Source organism: Solanum tuberosum, unplaced genomic scaffold (assembly GCF_000226075.1).
Source record: "Solanum tuberosum cultivar DM 1-3 516 R44 unplaced genomic scaffold, SolTub_3.0 scf00192, whole genome shotgun sequence".
Taxonomy (NCBI): Eukaryota; Viridiplantae; Streptophyta; class Magnoliopsida; order Solanales; family Solanaceae; genus Solanum; species Solanum tuberosum.
Genome location: NW_006239115.1, coordinates 790,120 through 796,463, shown reverse-complemented (window position 1 = coordinate 796,463; position 6,344 = coordinate 790,120). Strand labels below are relative to the sequence as shown.

At 33.3% G+C, this 6,344-nt stretch overlaps 1 long non-coding RNA gene across 1 annotated transcript; it reads right to left on the bottom strand.

Annotated features, from left to right (window-relative positions):
• Nucleotides 1–2,898: 2,898 nt before the first annotated feature.
• On the bottom strand, nucleotides 2,899–6,078 carry LOC102585965 (uncharacterized). Its single transcript, XR_367877.2, has 2 exons — nucleotides 5,509–6,078; nucleotides 2,899–3,092 (listed from the first exon to the last, which is right to left on the bottom strand). It is a non-coding gene; the product is annotated as an uncharacterized lncRNA (long non-coding RNA).
• Between the last annotated feature and the right edge of the window lie 266 nt (nucleotides 6,079–6,344).

Below are 6,344 nucleotides of genomic sequence, written 5' to 3'. Positions count from 1 at the left end.
TGAGTTGAATTCTTCAAGAATCCATGAATTCCCCTAATTTCTCAAATTGGATCTTAAAGTGTGGGTATTGATTGATGTTAGTAGAATGTTATAGAATTATGAATGTTATGAATTGATTACTTGAATCATGTTATTATCCATGCCTAAGGTAGTAACTATAGGTGTGTTCATTGATTGTGATCTATGGTCCTTGAACGGCAAATTATGAGATTTATGTATGATCATGACGTTTATGTACATACTTTATGAATCCTTTGAGAATAAAATAATTATAACTATGATGTAATGGTGGTGTTGTTGAAAGGTTATTCTCACATACACACACTTATGAATGAAGTTTCAATGATTATGATAATGATGATGTTATGTTGATTGAAAGGCTATTCTCAATTATACACTTATTAATGATAAGGACATATTGTGAAAGGTTTTCTCACAATATGGGGATTCTTAGGATGAAAGGATATTCTTACCTATTAAATCTATGAGCTATCTTATGAATGATATTGGGATGAGATGGATGCCCTCACGTGAGTTGAGATGGGGTATCTAGTAGGAATCTATGTATCCCATAATAATGAACTCAAGTAATGAAATGATAAGTACTCCATGGAGAATAATTATAAGCACCGAGTGGATATTGATTGAGATGGAAACTCATACGTGAGTTAAGGCAGGGTTTCTAGTAGCAATCTCTTGAGATGGATGCCCTCATGTGAGTTGAGGTGGGGTATCTAGTATCAATCTCTGTATCCCATAAACTATGTGCCCTCATAGGTTATTAGCTAGTGTATCCACCTAAACTAAGTTAATGGTTCTACCCTAGGCAAGTAGGACAACCCTTTTCGGTGTGGGAGAAACCGGATTCCATGATTTGTTCATATGGTCTATGTCGGTTAAGGCTTTCCCCCACAATGAATGATAATGAACTATGGTTTCTCAAGAATGCACTATTTAGTGTGGATGGGGGTATGGGACTTTATCCATGCATTACACAATTAGTCTTTAAGAGTAGTTATGGTGTGTTCCTTAATGTTATAATGCTTTATGAAATATGCTTATGATGATGCTACTAAGTATGTTGATATGAAGGCTATTTGTAAGGAAGTATGATTAATGTGGATTGTTTCTATGAGTTGTTTTCCTTGGTATGACTTAGTAACGTGAAGGTTTCCTTGTCTATGAATGTGAACAAAGGATGAAATCAAGAATGGTAAGTATGTTTATGGTGGTCTAAAAGTGGTACTTAGTATAGATAGGATTATGGGATCTTTATCTATGCATTGCACAAGTATAACTTAGGGTTACTTATGAGATGATTTTATTATGCTATGATGATCTATATGTTGAATATGCTTATGTCTTATGCTTTTACATAAAATGTCATTTTTAGTATGTTTCAAGGAATTTTATGCATGGCTATCATACTTTGTGCATTTTTATACTTACCCATATTTTCTACATTTTTCACAAAGTGTAGGTTCCGGTTCTTAAGGTGATCTTCTTGTGGTTCAAGCTTGGATCGACTATTCTCCTATCTTGTGGTGAGTCCTCAAGATTTGAGGACATATGAGTCATTGTAGTTTCTTTCTAGTATTTCATGTTCGAATTATGTTGAAAGGGCTGTGACCTTATTTTTTATTCAAAGATTGTATTATATGGTTAATTGAGACAAGTTAGACTTCCGCTTGCTTTTATAAAAGACTTCAATTGTATGGATAAAGTTTTTAAATTCTGCATCATTTCTTATGTCTTATGTTATGATATGCTAAGGGGCTTGTATGAGACTTTTCGGGGTTGAGTATGCCTTGTCACATCTAGGGGGTACTCCTGGATCGTGACACTCAGGTTGAAACTTGATTGATATTGGGTTGGTAAAGGCGTGAGTTTCCATCGCATATATCGGAGAAACATGTTGCGCATAAGGACTGGCAATATGTTCCCCTTGTATATGTTGAGTTGGATAAGTTTGAACAGTGGGCGTACTTTGGATTGGAGGTGGTGGATTTGATGGGTTTATGAGAGTAGTTGTAGGTTGTGGATAGGTGTTAATGGGTAGAGAAACGTAAGGAGTGTGAGTCGAAGGTTGATTTTGTGGGTTGACAGGTGGTGGATTAAGAGGAGTAGCATAAGTAGTGTAGGTAGGTGGTTGACTTTGTGGAGGAGTGTAGATGGGTGGAAAATTTGGTGGATTTGCGGGGGTAGTTGGAGGAAGGTTATTGTTGGTAGGCGGACATTGTTGTGGAGGAAAGTGTTCAGGAACTGGTGAATCAAGTGATGAAAAACGAGGTGGGTTTGGTGTAGTACTCCTAGGTTCAGGAAGTGGACTTTGGAGTGTGATGGATAAATTGGTCAAGTCTCTAACCTGAGTTAGTTCGCTACGTAGCTCCTCAATATCTTGAGTCAAGCGGGAGATATGTTCATCATGTTAAATAGTAGTTCTATCTTCGGAAGTCTCGGGAGAATCATTAGGAACCATAATATGTCCTGGATCAATTGAATCAGACGCGGTTGGATCAGTCATAGTGATTTTTCTTCCTTGAACAGCCCAACTACGTCGAGGTAATGCTGATGACTTGGACCTTGTGAAGTGAGAATGGTCGGCCAGCTCGATTGTCAACACAAATCAACTTTTAGTTGGGAATAAAAATAAAATATAGAAAATAAAACGCAAATAATGTTAGTTTTAAATGAAAAGGTAAAGATATGCCCATGAAATTCAAATAAATCACATAACATGCAAGTTATCAAGTAGAGTCAAATAAGTTGTAAGAATAACATGTAAACAATTAATCAAGTAAATTCAAATATATTGTAAAGATAGCATGCAAACGCGTCTTAATATGCTTGTGACCTCTTTGTGTCGGAGGTAGGCTTAACGTAAATCTGAGGAATATATTTGTCATAATATGTCATCCCATTACTGTTGATTAATTAAATAAAAAAAAATCAAAATAAGGTACAAAACATGTCGAATGAATACAACGTAAAGTACTTTTAAAATAAAGTAAAAGAAATTTTGTTATGTCCATCCTTCTTGGTTCCTTTTGGTGATATGCCACTTCTTGTACCCAAACATCAAGTCTTCGTACCTGTCATGGAAAGTTTAGTCATACCACCCCCTAAAGTTTAATTAATTAGAACAAATGGTTCATATTTAGGCATAAATATTTCTCAAATATGCACATAAATAATGATAGGTCGTTACTTGGGGTCGAAAACCCACTTGGACATTTAAGGTAAAGTCGACTAATGAACTTAATACACCAAGGGTATCAAGCCTCTTAGGTCATGAAATGAAGTATGTTCCTTATAAAGTGTGTTGGTTTAGCTCTACTCTAAGTAACCTAGGAGTGAGTTTACTACACAAGGTTCTCGAATTAACTACTCGAGCGAGAAGGCTATGCGGTCACACAGAAAAAGATTCAAACATCCCGCGTATATGTCAACTCTCCTAAATTTTGGATTTTGAAAAAGAATTGTGGGTGCGTGCGCAAAACACACCTCGCGTGTACGTGTGATAGCGTAAATTTCCAAGAAGTGAAGAAATATGAACGAAATGACAGTTAAGAAAAACAATAACACATAAACCATTTATAACAAACAAACAATGTATAACAAGAAAAAAATATTTAGTAAACAAATAATTGCCAGCATATTAAATTAATTTATGTCAAACTAACAATTGAGTACTATGTAAAAACAAGTTTATGACATGTAAAGTAATTAAAATAAGCACATAAAGCCTAATTAAACTAAGTCCGCTATGGTTAGAACCTAAAAAGTCTCCAGTGAAATCGTCAAGTTGTTATACCCCATTTTAATCAGGTAAAATAGTGTACAACATTTTGGTGATTTCCAAATTAATAACTAACTTAAGAAGTCGCCACCTAATTATTTATTGTGAATTAGGATATCTAAAATGATTAAAGTCTTTGTCTAAAGTTAACTCCATTTAAGGTCTACTAAACATAAGATTCTAGGTAAGGGTTCACCTAATTTAAAGGGAAGGGGTTAGGCATCCTTTAAAATCCATTAAAAATGATTAACCAACCGAACTTGATTAATTGATTAGGCTAAGTGCCAAAATAAAATATTAGCATATTAAAAAGAGTTTGGATAAAAAATAAAAGTATAAACTTTATGTCTAAAAATAGCTTACATGGATAAATTTAAGTTTAAATAAATTATTCCTTATTTTGTCAAAACCATGGAAACAAAGTTACTACCAAGAAACTTTTAAATAAAAGTGATCAAAATAAAATCATTTATGACTTAAAATCACAAATCAAAAACTCCATTTTAGACGGATTGATATTGAAAAAACTTTGAGACTAATAATTTGATTTTAAAAGTGGTGTACGATATTAATGAAATATGTTATAGACTCAAAAAGGTAGTTTTTGGGGTCCAAGATAGTCTAGTTATTTATATTTAAAAGAAAAGTAAATAGAGCCTCCAAAAGGCTTTACTAAAAGAGAAAAAAGAAGGTTTTTGTAAAGAAAAATAGTATTGCAAATCAATCCCCAAAAAAAATCTGATTTAATCCATTAAATAAAATAAAGGTTAGCTGATTTTTATCCCAAATCAAAGAACTTGCCAAATTATCCAAATACAGTCATTAAATCTAGGAGTAAAAAAGGGTTATAAACATGAATAAGATACTAACTAGAGATAAATTACTTAAGTCATTCATGCAGATTTGTGCAAATTCTAGTAACATAACAGCAAACCAAACAAATAAATAAGCATAATGGTAAGTAATGTACTAGAAAACTAATTAACTATAATGTCTCGTTTTATCCGGATACGTCTCTAGAAATAGGGAATAAGTAAAGCGAACAGGTGTAGTGTAAAAGAAATATATATGATCAATTCCATGTGAGGGATATGCAAGCTCCATGTTGTAGTGGTGTCGTTGAGTTTCAAAAGGAGACTCGCCGGCTCCGATTTTATGCCAAATAAACATGAGAAAAGAGTTACATGAGGAAATTTGATTCTTGGTACTATATATAAAAAGAGAATAGTTAGTTGAAAGTCATATTAGTCATAACTGGGAACTCGTTACATACCAAACTAGATGTTCCACATACTTGGCCAAACTAAATATACACAAAACAGCCCTCACAAATGTATCTCTAAAGATTAATATAACAGAGTGGGTAAAATTATCCTTTCACGATTATTATATGAAATCACAGTTTCAGATCCTTAGTTGAGCGTAACTACAATTTCTCTACATACTAGCATATCTAAATCCAAACCAAAGTAGTCAATTTATCACACAAAATTAGTAGGGTCCTTTTATTTTATTTTAAAAAAGATAGCATAACATATAGTTCTACATGACAACTCCATTTATATGATTGAAATCAGACTTTTCACAACTAAAAAGAAATTATTATATAATAGCAACTGTAATATAATTACGGACAAAGAAATGCGTAACTCTTGTTTTTTTCTAACACGACTGCAAATGTTTAACTAAATAGAAGAATCAGATTTTACCTTTTGTAGTGTAGTGAACTAGGACGTCGGCGTAGAATCTACTCTCTTGTTATGATCAGATTCACCCCTCGAACCTAATGAGTTCGATAAAAGCAAACAGAAAATACAAGAATTTTGGCATGGATGGTGATAGCTAAACGTTATAAATAACTTCCACCATGTATGATGTTCTTATGATTAAGAAAAGTTTCTCCTTTGTTGAAGATGAGGAAGTAGTTATAGGAAAAGAATGGTAAGACAAATTTTTTATTTTTTAAATTCAAATTTTACAGAGTAGGGAGGTCACGGGTAGATCTTGGAGTCCCAAAATGAGTCGTTTGAAGTTGCTAAAGTGATTTTCTACATTAAAAAAATCATATTTTCAAAAAGTCTTTTGGCTTCTTGTGTTGATTGATCAGTTGAATATGAAAGAGAGAATTTCAAAGCACTACAATTTTGCACAAAAATGGAAGAACATAGTCCTGCTTTTACCGAAAGCATTTTGGAAATTTTCTGAAATCGAATAGAGAGAAATTGAAAGGGAGTGGCTGATCTTTTTTAGGGGATTAGGTTAGGGAGGTTTTCTGATATATTTCAAAAAGGGCTAGCGAGTTTAGGCCTAATTTTGGACAAATTTTTTAATGGGTTTTGCTTGATTTTGGGCTCGTAAATGGGCTGAAAATGGATAGGCTTTCACAGTGGCGAGCTAGACTATTAATGAAGGGTTTGCAAATTTTTTGAAGGCAACGAACAAATTTTTTTGGTATGAATTTATATCCATCTTGTTCTACCTAATGACTTTACTATCAACACCGTCAATAAAAGAATTTCCACTAAACACAATGTTTGGAAAAAAA